Genomic DNA, 15795 nt, shown 5'->3' on the forward strand with positions numbered 1-15795 from the left:
TATATATATATATATATATATATATATATATATATATATATATATATATATATATATATATATATATATATATATATATATACACACAGTATATACACAGTATATGCAATTTCTATTGAAGTCAGTGTTCACAGATGTTATCTTCATATCAAGGCTTTGAATCAGCCTATACTTCCTTTTCTCTTCTTGCAAACTTCTCAGGAGTAAGGCAAAATCATTCAGGATTGTTTCTATTTATTCTTTCATTTTCTAGTTGATGAACCATTTCCCCGGGTCTCATTCTCTTGCTGGCCGTTTGGGCAGCAGCATTGCCATTCCTTGCACCCTGTAGGGCGTGCCCCTAACTGAAGCTTGCCTCTAAGGATGTGGGCAAGGGCGTGATTCCCATCTCTGGCCGATATTCTTCATTCGCTTCATTGTTGGTAGTCGTGTACATGGGTGTTTTGCCATTTGTGTGTCCTTTCAGATTCTCACTGATGTCCTATGGTTTCATTGAAGAAGGGGGAATGAAGTCCATGTTCCTCTGTATATTAACGCATTTAAAGCAGGCTGTTGTTTATTTATACTCACAGCTTCTGATGTTTGCAATCTGTGGAACTGGGCTTCTCTATGCACAGTCTCTGTGCTCTCTAATAATTTTTCTAGTGTCGGCTTATGGTCAAGGTCGTCTGCATAGTGCTGAAATATTGCCTGTTGGTTACAGTGAGTTTTCATTCATTTTCACAGAGTAGTAATGGTGTGACCTAAGTAGTAAGTGCCGAGGGCTTGACATGCCCAGTCAGCAAGAAGGAATCCATGCAGGAAGAATTTAAGGAGGATTTGTGTAATACGACTATCGAAAATGCTTCTAAATTAGCAATAGCCGAAACAACATCAGCCGGTCACTACCAGTATCATCCAGAAAAAATTTATGTGGTTGTATAAAGGCCCCGTAAGAAATGAGAAGCCTTCTGATGGATATATATATATATATATATATATATATATATATATATATATATATATATATATATATATATATATATATATATATATATTTTTTTAATATATTATATTAAGTACCTATCCTTATGATTCTCCAGATGTCTCTGTTTTCTTGGCACTTAGCAGGCCTCCTTTGCCTTCTCAGGCTCATAATGCAGCATGACACTTTCACAGTACCAGATGTTCCCCTCTTGGTGTCTTCTTCCTTCATTGATTGTATCTCCACCCACGAGGCTGGAGCTTGTTGGTCACCTGTGGGGAACGTCGCTGGGCCTCCTTGCCAGGCACCTTAGGTGACGTCACCATCCCCCCGACATGCCCAGATAGTTACCATAAATGGAGCTTACTTCACTTAGTGCATGAATACTGATTAACTCTATATCTGTTGTGCTCAGTCCCAGCTCACGGCACAGCAGGGAGGTTTGCTTCGATATTATCCTTCGCCAATGCAATGTGGTAGACATCAATTGTGTTGACATTGGAGTCCGCGGTTACCTGAACATCTATGATATATGAACACTCCTCGTTCCATATGAGGAGATCAGGTTTTTAGAGCCCCTTGGTTGTTGGGATCCGGGGCCCATCGATGATATTATACCCATTGTCTGAGAGCTTCCATTGTACCAGCTCCTTGATCATATCATGCTGCCTAATCCTCCAGGATTGTACAGCTGGGCATCCCTGGAGGATGTGATGTAGAGTGCCATGGAATGGACAGCCGAGATCGCAGCTGCTGCTGATGTCATGTACCCTGGCCGAATGGGCGGGAGTTGTTAATACTCGCAGTCTCATTTTGATGCCATTGATGTACACCCCTCCCATCATCAACTTCGTCCCCGAGTCGATCCACTTGGGCTTCAGTCCATGAGGAGTGTCTTGCAGCCCTCGTCTGTCAACAGTTTGGTATAACAATCCTCTCCAGTCACCCGGCTCTCTTCTTAGTGCTGAATTTAAAGCCCTAGTTGCCAGCGTAGATACTGGTTGATCCAGGGATTTGGTTAAGCGGGTGTAGCACTTTACTATCTCATTAGGAGTTCCGTGGGTAAAGTTGTAGATTCCCAAGCCTCCATCCCCTACACCCACATAAAAGGCTGCAGTTGGTGTATCCCCAGGAAGATGTAGGGCTTTCCAAGTGAACTTCCTCACTTCTAAGTCAAGCTGTATAAGATGGTAACGGCACAGAACTCCACGTAGGACTAAATGATGAAGCCAAGGAATCACCACAGTCTTAAGCACCCATAGCTTCTGCTGTGGTTTAAGAGGAGCTTTGTGCAGATGACCGAGTTCACTTTTAATTTTCAGACTGCCTTATTTCCATTAGAGTTCAATTGGGTACCAATCTCAATACCCAGGTATTTATAAAATGTGTCGGGTTTCAGCACTGGTATATTGATGTCCTCATAATTAAAGTTGATGTCATCCAGATACCAAGTCTTTCTTGCAGCGTCTCCAACAATGCCCATTGTTGCACATTTCCTTATTCCTGGTTCTAATCCAATCTCCAATGCATTTCCTAACAGTTTGTCAGTGGCTGCCTGGAGCCCAACCGTTGTCTCAGCGACAAGGACAATGTTGTCTGTAAAGGCCAAGTATTGAATCAACTCCTCTTCTAGGCACACCCCTGCGCTGTATGGGAGGTTTTGAAGTGCCTTATCTAGAGCAATGTTAAAAAGCAAGGGAGACAGTGGGTCTCCCTGCATTACTCCACGAGTGACGCAAACTCTTCTACCAAGGATCTTGGTCAAAATCTTCCCATAAAAACTTGCCAGGTATTCTATTGAGCTGTTGTCCACACTGGCCTCCCTCAATGCACCTAACAGGGCAGGATTGGCCCACCAAGTCAAAAGCTTTCTTAAAATCAATGAAGGCAATGTACAATTTCTTTGAAGTAACTTTCATCTTTTTAATGATTTCCTTGAGCGATAGGATATTTGCGCTGATTCCCTCCTCTGTTTTGAACCCCTTCTGCCATATTGAAAAGGGAATTCGGTCCACCACACTCTTTGACAGGATCTTGTGAAGGCCCCTGATGATTACCGATGTTATTGTAATCAGCCTGATTTTCCCTGGCCCATGGGGATTGTCGGTCTTAGGATTCAAGGTGGTTCTACCGCTCGTCCAGTCGGTAGTTGATGTTCTAGTTGCCAGTACTTCGTTGTAGTATCCAATAATCTGTCAAGTTTCAGCATTCCTTAGATCGGCCAGGCGAATGCTGTCTGGGCTCGGAGCAGAGTTGAGCTTTGACCTTTTCTTCATCAACTCAACATCTTCATTTGCAATGGGTTTTATGATGGATATCGTCCTTCTTGTGGTTTGGTTATGATGAGGGTCAACTGCTGGGCTGGGCGTTTGGAAAAGGGACACTCAATACTCTTCGGTGCCTGGCAGATAGCTTTGTCTAGCAAGGGGGTCCCTCCCCAATAGGGCGTTTTGCACCACACGGCCTCTATTTTTCCTCCAGCCCCTCTGAACGACAGCATATCATCTTCTCCCCAACACTCTTGGAGGAGCATCACTGATGTTCAGTGGTTCCCTGGTGTTGCTGGGGGCTCTAACTTCTGTGCTGCCAAAGACAGAGTATTTCATACTATTGAGATGATCTTCAACATCCTCAGGCTCGTTGGGATCAGTACCACCGGTACTCACAGTGTCGATGACGGTGGCTCGCTGTCATCAGGATCTTCAGGTGGTCGATCTGTCCATGCCGTTAGGTATTCATTCATTCCAACCTCTGATGTTCCTGAGGTTTGCAGGGCGGTGTCCTGTCCAGTGATTAAGTCCTCTTCTATGGTCTCCACTTCATGGCAGGTAGGTATCCTCGCTAATCCTCTTGATGTTCTATCCCCTCTTCTTGTTCTTGTTGGAATCCTGATGTTGACTGCTTCTTCTCTGGTGCTGTGTCCTCCCGGGGTTGTTGTCAGTCTCCTAGTACTCCTTCTTTTTGCTCATCTTCCTATCTTCATTGCAGATATCCTCTGTTCTGTAGCTCTCTTAATCCTGTCGATATCTTCCTCAGTCAACCTTGTTGGCTCACTACAAGTTTCGTGTTGTTCTGGTTGTTGGGGGTTGGTGGGCTTACTGATGCTTCGCAGTTGGTCTCATCATTGTTCTCAACAATACTTGAGCTTGCCTTCAGCCTGTTCTTGTAGGTTATTGTTTTCCTTTTGGTCCTGATGCTTTCCACTGACTTCTAGGGGAGAATCCTCTTGTGGATTAAGATGTAAATGCGAGGGTTCTTGGTCATTCCTTCTTCAAACTTCATCATGGCCACTATTTCGTCCTCCATCCACTCCTTCTTGCCAGTGTTGATTGTAGCCGTCTCCAGTAGTTCGTAGTCCTCATTGGGTTTCCTCAGTTCAGAGCTGGCTTTCCTCAGTAGATTGTTCAATATGACTCTGTATTCTTGTGACTTACACTTACCACTGATGCTATTCTTATTTCAGTGAGACAGTAGTCTTACCTGAATATCTTGATTGATAAACAGTGCCTCGAAGTTCTGGGCCTCGTATGCAGCCATCAGGTGAAGCTCCTCGGTGCTCCAAACCTTGTTCCTTTGTTCAGCAAGGCGGCATACATTATCATGATGGTAGGCATTGGGATGAGCACACCTCTGAGGAAGCCTACGTCCATTGTAAGACTTAAAGATCAACTTACACTCTGGACACATTGCAGGGTCGGCTTGGCGTCCCCCAGTGTCTATCATCCTGCTGCTTGGACTGGCAGCCCCATTGCCGGTGGCAAGGAGGGAATTGTCATCGGATAGGGTTGCTTGTACTCTTCTCTCTACATTGGGTTCAGCCTGGTTTTGGCTGGATCCTATGGCAAGGGTTAGGCCTATATGTTGAGTCTCTCTCCCTACAGGGAGGGGGCGATTGGTTGACATCTCTCACCTAGTACACCCTCTAATTCTCTCCATAGAGGGGTGAGCTTCAGTTTAGCCTTGCTGTGTAAACATAGCATGTTACCAGTGAGAACCACGTGGAGGTATGAAGCTCTGTAACTTATGACTGCAACTTCTCTCATGTAGTCATAGTTACTCCCTAAATAGTAAATGCCGAGGGCTTGATATGTCCAGTCAGCCAGAAGGAATCCGTGCAGGAAGAATTTAAGGAGGATTTGTGTGATACAACTACTGAAAATGCTTCTAAATTACCAAGAGTCAAAACAACAAGATCAGCGGGTCACTACCAGTATCATCCAGAAAAAATTAATGTGGCTGTACAAATGCCCCGTCAGAAATGAGAAACCTTCTGACGGATACATTAATCTGACTGGTATACACATCAATGATGGACAGAAACAGCTTCTAAACCTAGGCCTTGATTATCATTTCATTAAAAGGCCTCTTGAGGAATCAAACCATATTTAAATTGAAACTCTTATAAGTTACTTGCTCTCTCTCCAGGCCCAAGGAAGGGTAATCCTATCTAGTACCATCTGAGAGGAACTCGTCGGAGAAACCTGGCGCCAACGGGGAAATTATAGAAGTAAGATCATCACCCATCACCTGAAGGAAGCTGCCCGCCAGGTCCAAGAACATCTGGACATCATCATCAGAAAGGCGACTAAATCACCGTCTGTCATCATGAAACATGAAAATATAATGATAAAATGGATGGCATCCTCAGTGATCCTACAAAATTCCAGCCCCTAAGCAAGGACCCTACCGAAAACCTAAAGAGAAACCTGAATGCTATAATTAAGAAGATAAATTCTAATAATAGAGCTATGAAATTGCCTATAATTATTGGAGACTATGTGCCAGTGTATTGTTATGGTGCCATCAAGACCCATAAGGCTGGCAACCCCTTGCTCTCTATAATTGCTCATGTTAACTCTCCAGCTTATGAAATAGCAAGACTGAATAAGATCATCAACCCTCACATCCCTAAGGGATACTCAGTGGTTACCTTAGTAGAGTTCATCAATATTTGAATACTACATCTATGAGCTCTACCATCACATTGCTGGATGTAGAAAATCTTTTCACAAGCGTAAGGGTGGGCGAAACCATCAATATTATTTTCACTTGGATGCCATGCCCCTTGACATACCAGAAGATGCCCTTCAAAGTCTTCTCCAAATCTGCACCAAGGAGGCCCCCTTCCTCTCACATAGGGGTGACCTCTTTCAACAGGTAGATGGCGTCACCACAGAATCTCCCCTTGGCGTCCTATTGGCTAATATGTGCATAGCAGATGTCAAGGAACAAACATTCAGTTCCCATCCAAAACTGAAGATATATGCCTCATGTATAGATAATATCTTCATTGCCATCGAGACTGACGAAGAAGCCACCTGCCTACATTATGTCTTGAAGAGGCACTCTAACCTGAACTTCACTATTGAATATGGTGTTGAAGGCCGAATTCCTTTCTTGGTTGTAATTGTGGAGAAGAAAGGAGATAGGTACAATACTACCATATACCAAAAGGCAACTAATGTGGGTAGGTGCCTTAATGCTGTGGGAAGTGCTCTGACACTTATGAATGCTCTGTGGTAGCTACGTACATGGGATGTGCAATTACGTACTGTTCCACATGGAAAGCTACTCATGCAGAACTCGAACGTGTTAGGCAGCTCCTAACTAATAAAGGATACGACAGCAATCCAATAAAAGGTTGTATACAAAAACAGGTGGACGTGTATGCCACCACACCAGTGGCGGCGCCTAACTCACCAAGAAACATCATTCTGTATTACAAATTTGCATATCACAACCAGTTCAAGGATGAGGTCAAGGCCATGAAGAGAATAATTGACAGTGGTACGACACCTATGAATCCGGACAAGAAGATTTCCTTATGTGTCTACCGCTGCCTGAACTTAGTAAGCATACTCGTAAATATGAAATAGCACAGCGCCCCCATAGAGAGATTTGGGAGTTGACCAACATTTTATGCAAATTTAAATGTACTGAAAGGATGTCAAGCATAGAAAAGCCCAGTTCCACAGATTGCAAATAGCAGAAGCTGTAAGTATAAATTAATGACTGCCAGCATTAAATATACAGAAGAACACAGACCTCATCCTCCCTTCTTGAAGGAAACCACATGACATCCGTGAGAATCTGTAGGGAGACAAGTGACAAAACACCCCAGGAAACAACTACCAAAAACGAAGCAAATCAGCCAGAGACGGTAATCATGCCCTTGCCCACACCCTTGGATGGAAGCCTCAGTATGGGGCATGTCCTGCAGGGCCAGGAATGCCCATGCTGCTGCCCAGACATCCAGCGAGAGGATGAGATCCACTGACCGATAAATTCAGTACCCCAATGAGATCAGCACCCCAATGGCGTCATGTTTCAAATTCAATTGTCCACATGCAGTAATAAAAACTATATGTCAATTTATGATCCAGCCCTGATGAAGCCGCTGAAATAGGGGGGGAAACAGTCCGTCAACTAGAAAAAGAAAGAGTTAATGGAAAGAATCTCAAATGATTTTTCCTTATTCCTGAGAAGCTTGGAAGCTTGCCAGAGGGGAAAAGAAGTGTAGACTGATTCGGTCTTGATAAGGAGATAATATCTGCAAACAATGCCATTGACCCATTGACTTCAATAGAAATTGCATAAGAGAGAGAAAATATGCCCAAATAGCATATATATATATATATATATATATATATATATATATATATATATATATATATATATATATATATATATATATATATATATATATATATATATATATATATATATGTATGTATGTATGTATGTATGTATGTATGTATGTATGTATGTATGTATATATAATATATATATATATATATATATATATATATATATATATATATATATATATATATATATATATATATATATATATATATATATATATATATATATATATTAAAGTGAGTATATTTCTGTGCCACTCACATGCCGAAATCGGTGTTTGTACTTTGATTTGCATGTGCAAATCCGGTAAGAAAGATTTAAAATGTACGTACATAATTTTAGTATTCAATTTATATTGCTCCCATCTTAAGGGCGAAACTCTTGTAAAAATCTGTGTGCAGCCAGTCACACACCCAGGCTCTTCGTTCTCCAAAGCCAAACAGCCACCGGCTTTAAACCCTCTGTTCTTCTGTTTGATTATTGCTATTGTTTAGTTCTAATTATTCGAGCACCCTCCCAACCTTGCTGGTTTCAGGTATCGGGGCTAAATGTACTCGTGTATCTAATTTCATGTCAGCACATAAAAATAGTGTTAATCTAGCAATTGTTATTTTTTAGATCACTGTACTAGTTATCAGGCTTTTCCTGTTCATCTAGAATCACAGATGACTTTTCATTTTTCGTACTTTGTTCCTATTCCATTGTTGTTCTTTTTCTCTCTTTTTCTCCTGTTTTTTCTAAAATTTCATATTTACCCTTCCCTCCAACGTCCATATCTAGCTTATAATACTTGAGTTTTCTTTCATCACGGTAATTTCCTTTATTTTATAGGAAAATAATTTTCTGGAAATGAGCATTTCTCGCTAATGACTTTGCTAATCATCAAAGGTCACCGAAGGGGGCACTTTCTCGTCTTCTTTTGAATCAACGTCATTCCCGATCATCTGTTTGTATCTTCATGACTCTTGATACCAATTTTTACTTCCTTTTCAGTTCTCTCACTTCTGGCACCAATGCTCGTTCTCTAGAGACTTTCTTCCCATCATATCCAAAATTGAAATCTTTTCAGCTGATGTGTTTCGCTTTTTTCTCTACGTATAAATCTGCTGCGGATGTTGGAAGTGATTTTAGGTGTTAGGCGGAATTTTTGGTTGATGGGTTTTCACGCTGAATTTGGTTGATCTCCCACGCTTTCAGTGGATAGAGTTTATGCAATCCAGGGAGAGAGAGAGAGAGAGAGAGAGAGAGAGAGAGAGAGAGAGAGAGAGAGAGAGAGAGAGAGAGAGAGAGAGAGTTCCAAAAGAATGAAGAAATGGAAAGATTATTTAAAAGAGAATGTAAGGAAATGGCAAGAGAAAAAGGGCGTATAAAAATAAATGAAATATTGACAGGAAACGAAATGGAGGCTCATTATAGAACTTCTTGAAGAAGAGAATGTTCCAGGAAAGTAGACTTCACTGAGGCAGTGGGAGAAAGATGCGGAGAGAGAGAGAGATTTAAGGTTAATGGAACTCGTAAAGAGAGAATAATGTGTTTGAGATGTCACGCCAAGAAGATGAAATGAGGGGAAAAGTTAGTTTCTTTGGGCACTTACTGAAAGACAAACAGACCGACTGAAATGGGAATGAATGAAATCACTGAGCCAGCTTCAGAAAGCGTTTTGTTAAGATATGCAGATTAAGTTGGTCAAATTTTTTAGGTGAAGAAAGAATATCATAAAAGCTGTCGGTAGATATTCAGAGAGATGAAATCCTTTAAAAATTCAAGCATGGATGGTGTAGAACAAATGGATGAACGAATGGAATTAGTCAAAGCGTTAATAACAGAGCGAAGATTTTAGTGCTTTGACGAGTTAGACAAGTCCAGCTCAGTGAAAGACTAGCTAAGTAAACATGCCCAAAAATTGTGAAGCAAATACAGAAAAAAATAGACGAAAACGAACAGATAGTGAAATAGATTATGAAGGAAAATCAATGAAGGTCAGCAAACAACCAAAGAAGGAGCTTATGAATAAAGGTTACAGAGACAGACAAAAGGGAATTATGAAGAAGGGTCAATCCACCAGGATAAGAAAGGAGTCTGGTCTGGTGGAGCCCCATTCCGATCACGCTCAACAAACTGATGCTGGTGATGGTGAAGATCGTGAGGTGATTGACAAAGTTCTCTTTCAGAAGCCGCCGTCTAGGCTTTTTCAACAAATGGACTGTCTTACCAAGTAACTAAATTGATACGTGTTTATTCAGTTTGACGTCTCATCTAAATTATATATATATATATATATATATATATATATATATATATATATATATATATATATATATATATATATTTATATGTATATGTATATATATATATATATGTATATATATATGTATATATACATATATATATACATATATATATAATATATAAAATATATTTATTAAAAATATATATATCTATATATAATCATTAAACGTTTGAACTAAAAATTGAGACATGTTTCAGTTTTACTTTAAAACTGTTCTTGGTATAAACTGTTATGTCACAAATGGGTTTCAAGACTTAATTGATTCTCTAGTTCATTATACTAGGAAAATTACAAGGAAGTACTATTGAGTGAACCGGGAGTTTTTGTTCTCTAGAAGGAAATCAGCTTAGTTTGACTAGAAAATCTTCATGTACACGATGATACTCTTTCTAGACAAAATTAATTTCATTTTATATTGAATTGCCTATCCCCTGTGCTGTACCCAACCTCTCTATTCCATACAACATTTTACTTATTTTTTATTGTGTTTTGATGTATTTTTGTTAATAACATTCGGATTACCATGTTTTTTCTTATGTATCTTGCTCGTTTATAAACATTCGTATGTACATGCTTATGTTCTATTACTACAAGGCTGGAATTTCTCAGAGCTTTGATTGTCTTTTTATATGCAAAATACCCTTGACAGTTTTTCTTCAACCCTTCATCCCCATTTGAACGTTGATTTTTTTTTTTATATTGCGGAAGCACTTAGCTTTTCATTTCATTATGGTACCCCTCTCATGAATCAGTTGTTCCACTCTCTCTCTCTCTCTCTCTCTCTCTCTCTCTCTCTCTCTCTCTCTCTCTCTCTCTCTCTCTCTCTCTCTTGTATACCGAGTTTTCTTTATTTAGAAATATCATTAATGGCATATTATTGATCCTTCCTTGTTAGTTGATGACGAATACTGAGAACTGAATAGTGATTTTTTTATAATTGTTATCGATAGCTTGTTGTTTAGTGTTTGAATATTATATAGATACTGAAACCCATAGAAACATTCCCACGGGATACTCCTTTGTATGAAGTTTTTCCCCAGGTAATACCATTCTTCTTCTTTTGGTGTTATTGGAAAATTACAACTCCTGACAAGGTTTTTAGCCATAAATCTGTTCATTGGATCTTTTAGTATAAATGTCCCTTTGGGTTAAATTCTTTTTAGTGAAGCAGTTACAACTTCAAGTAAAAGTTGTTCCCACAAGAAAATAATTTCTGCTGTTAAACTTCAAACTGGTATTTTCAAACTGTGTAACAACAGATTCTTCACTTTCTATTTATGATCTCTACCTTCTTTTTCACTATAGGGAGAAAGGCCATGTTTGAAGGAATACATCAAAATGAAATTCGAGACAATATTGTGGATTGGATCTTGAAGGAAGGTTTCCATCCTTATTGATGGTTTACTTACTAGACCCGAAGTTGAAGATATTTCTCGGAATATGTCTTTGGCTTGCCGACTGGAATACTGTGCAACCAAGCTACCTGGAGACTGGAGTACGCAGATGTTAAAAATCTCGATATTTTGACACCATGAACTTTTAATGGGACTGCCCATGTCAGCAGCTGAGCCATCGGGTTTTCAGATTTCAAGCATCAAAAACAAGAATACAGTTAAGAGGCTGTCGCAAAAAATCAGAGTAATGTTGTCGACATTCTTATCTCTCTCTCTCTCTCTCTCTCTCTCTCTCTCTCTCTCTCTCTCTCTCTCTCTCTCTCTCAGAGAGAGAGAGAGTGAAAGAGAGATGTTTCGAAGATAAGTAAGTATTACGGAAAAACTCTTAGCGTCATTTATTTGATTTCAAGTTTCTTCTTTTATTAGCTAAAGATATTAGAGTATCTGTTCATTATCATTTATTTCATCACTTGCAACCGTGAAGTGTGTCGGGGCTTGGCTATCTGCGTAAATTTAGGGTTAGAAAAGTCTTTTGAATTAAGTAATCACCAGTTCCTCATAATTAGTTTGACAGTTTCTTGATTATTACATAATAATTTTCTCTAAATGTTATCCACAAAGAGTAATTTCATCTTATCGACTTTTTAACGTGAATTTCTTCAAATAACTCGCATTAAATGACAGTCGATTGAACTAATTAGAATTTTTTAAAATATCGGAGAATCTTGTAGATGCAGTAATCCAGTGAAAAATTGTGTAACAAAAGAATCACATTTCTGAAGGTTTTTTGCGGCTCTTATAAAATTCTCTCTCTCTCTCTCTCTCTCTCTCTCTCTCTCTCTCTCTCTCTCTCTCTCTCTCTCTCTCTCTCTCTCTCTCTCTCTCTCTCGTAAGGTCAAAAATCCAGAGAAGTGATTGCTCGGGGTACGAATCTCTGTTTTTATGTTAGTGACTGCAATTTAATTTAAGGGAAAGACTCGATGAAGCGTCGGTAAAACCAGTTCTTTCGATTCCTGACTTTCCTGACTTTTGATTTACTCATATTGTTTTCTTTGCTTCATTAAATTTGACATTTACTTATTTTATTTATAGCCACTTTTCTTTACTTTCAGTATTAAATCAGCGATATATTTATTGCTAGTGTCTAAAGGCAATATTTATAATCCAAAATTCTTTGCCATTCTTAGTGTTTTCTTAGGCTCTTCGAATTTTTTTTTTTTTTTTTTTTTTTTTTTTTTTTTAGATATCTTTCCACCGTCTGTGTTCATGATTGTGGGGACTGAACAGTTTTTTTCTAACCAAGGTTTCTGAATATTTGAAGGTATGCTTGGCTGTTCAGTTTTTCTTTCAAATTAACGCGCTTTATTCATCTTCAGATGTAAATGACGTTGAAAATGTCTACCTTATTATTCTCCTAATCTGCTCTTCTGGTTCGCCTAGAATTATTTTTTCTTTTCTATACCTTGGGTCGTTTGACATTTCCTATGGACTTTTCTCACTTTTCATTATCACATATAAAGAACTCTTGGTTCCATTATATCTGTTCATTATATCATCTCTTGTATTCATTTCATCAGTGTATGTAGCATCTGTCATATTTTACTTAGTTTTGTATGACATATTATGTCCTGAGACTCTGTAACCTTTTTCAATTATTTTTAGCTTATTTTTAAACTGTCGTCACCCCTTGAATATTTACATTTGAATGGGTTCTCTTCCTGGATATTCCTATTCTGCTCAGTATCTTCTCTTTCGTTTGTTTTAGAAATGTTTTGTGTTTAAATTTTTTCCAGTCGCAAAGCATGTTTTGTGTTTAAATTTTCTCCAGTCGCATGGTTTTATTTTGGTTTCTTCTTCCGGTCTTTTAGGGTTTCTTTTGGATTTGTTCGAAGTTTTGTCACGTCGTTTAGTTGCTGAATGCTATCGTCGTTTCCTTGCATTGTTCATTCTAATTCCTCTTTATTTCTGGATATTTTGTGGTAATTTTTAACGCAATTGTTTTCTTTGAATTTTTAACGCTATTGTTTTCTTTGAACCTCATTTTGATTTCCGTTAATTACCGAAACTTCTGTTATTTTATCCCCAGTTCTTTTCGTCCTTTCAAATTCATTTTCATTAACTCATGATTTGTTTAGTGTTTGGGTTCTTTTTCTCTAAGGCCTCACTTACAATTGTTTTATTGTTTTACGCCATGATCTGTAAAGTCAGCAAAAGGATTCCCGTGTTTTATACAAAGCTTTTATTTTGATTTTCATAAACGTTTTTTTATCACAAGTTTGTCTTCATAATGCTTTTTATTCCGAAAGTTGAGTGCCTAATATTCTTTTATCGCTTTTTCTTCTTTTTTTTTTTACGGTTTTCCCCAGTCGAGAGATTTTCTTTCGAGTTGCGATTTTTTTTTTTTTACCATGACTCGAGTTTCCTTGTTTCTTTTATTTCCCCAAATATTTCATCCGCAGTGTGTATCTCCGTTTTTGGGTTTTTCAAAGCTTCAAAGATTTTTCTGTATATTCTTGCAAAGTTTTGTTTGTTACTCTCAATATCCATTAGCACTTTTAAACAGAATGCCCGGATCAGAAAATGTCGTTTAACTCCTTTTTTATGTATTTTTATTTATTTATTTATTTTTAAGGTTACCCGTTGAGAATTCAAGATATTTTGGTGTTCAGATTGGTTATATCAAGTTTAATAAATATTGTTGCTGATGCTGCAGCTTTTCTGCAATGATTGATGGTGGCTGCCCCTGCTAATAGCGATGTCACTCCTTAGAAAAACTCCCTTTCCCGTCTAATGCTGTCATCCCATAACCAACGTCAAAGAATCTTCAGTATTTATACTATCTTTTGCAAAGAAAAACGTAACATTGGAAAGATTGTAAGAGTTAGCCACGGTGGAAGAAGAAAGGAAGAAAAGCGGAAATCAGGAGGAAGACGCTGGATCAGCGATGGTTATTAGATTGAGGCGTAGCCCAGTACTCTTGGAAGCCTGGGATAGAAAAGAATTAGGGTTACCCATGAGAGGGACGCTAGGTTTTGCTGGCAGAGGAAAACGCAGAAATGTTGCAGAGGAGCAAAAAGTCAAAGAGAACCGATGGGATTTTGCTTCGTTTTTTGCATCCGCTTTGCTGTTGTTGATGGTGAGGTTGCTGGTAGTTTGTTATAAACAATATTTTTGTTATCGGTATAAATTGTGTTCCAAGTATTACTGTTCTTTGTTCGCTTTGTTTATTTTTCGCCATCCTTGTGTTGGTTTCCTTGTATTTTTCCCTTCTTTTTCAGTTTTCCGTTTTAATCCTTTAAAGTGTATAGTTCTTTGCCATTCTACTAGTAAGAAAAAGTTTTATTGCTTTTCACAGATTATCGAAATTTTTACTACATGCCAGTATATAAAGTTGAATGGACAAGGCCTATAAATATTTTTAGTCTCCACAAATAATACATTTCCTTGAGAGAAAAGGGTTACTCGTAATGTTACCTGTATTTTGTTTCCTGAAGAAGGTTAGGATTTTTGGAAAATTTCCCATATGAAGGAATAAAAGACGCAAAGTAACAAAGAAAAGGAGAGGCTTCGTGACATTTTAATGATATTGCTCATGAGACATTCGTGAAATGTTTAAAACTAAAAATGGGTGTAGGCTTGATAGGAAAGTACTGAATCAGGTAACTAAATTATTTTATACTGAAGTCTATGGTTCGTATTCTTTCATAGTCTCATATCTGAAGCTGTATGAGATTACTGTTTCAGTTTTTCATCTCAATGGGTAACTCAGGATGCGAAGAGTTTCAGGATATTTTCATAGTTATATCTTGCCTTTTGGTTGTATTTCTTGTTAATTTCCAAGGAATATTCTAAGGTATTAGATCAGAATAATTCATCTTTTGAATGATCTTTGGATGTTCTTTAATGGTTTTGGATATTTTTATCTTCCTGCTGACGTACTGGATAAGTGAAACATTCCATGTGAGACAGCATTTTTTTTATCCATTACTGATATATTACTTTTAAGCTTTTAAGTGATGTACCAGTCGGAACGTTTCAAGTCTCACTTAGTCGCAAATGCGTCTTTGTGTAGCTTTCAGATCAAAAGCTCCTTAAATGCGCGTCCTTTTTTTCTGCTGCATCTCCTTTCGGACGGATGTTTCAGCAAGTCCGTTGAAATGTAATTAAAAATCCCCCTCCGTGAAATATTGGAAGACGGTCTTCCTTCGACACTGTAAGAATGCTTGGCATGACTTTCCATAATTATCATAACGTTAAAGTTCCAAAGATAAATTTTGTTGGATATTGATTGCTCAAGTAAATTAGGTCTTTGGCATTTCGCGGGAAATCATGAAGACAGTGTATATAAATTAGGATGGACTTGCTTCTGGAGATTCTTCATCGATATTATGGAAAGTTCATCTGTTCACATAATTTAGAGGAAGAACGCTAGCGGGTCGACGTTTGTCAGTGTGTAGAACAGGAACAGAACTCTGGATGTCATGAGGAGTCGTGAAATGTTC

This window comes from Macrobrachium rosenbergii, chromosome 21 (assembly GCF_040412425.1).
Source record: "Macrobrachium rosenbergii isolate ZJJX-2024 chromosome 21, ASM4041242v1, whole genome shotgun sequence".
In the NCBI taxonomy this organism is placed as follows: Eukaryota; Metazoa; Arthropoda; class Malacostraca; order Decapoda; family Palaemonidae; genus Macrobrachium; species Macrobrachium rosenbergii.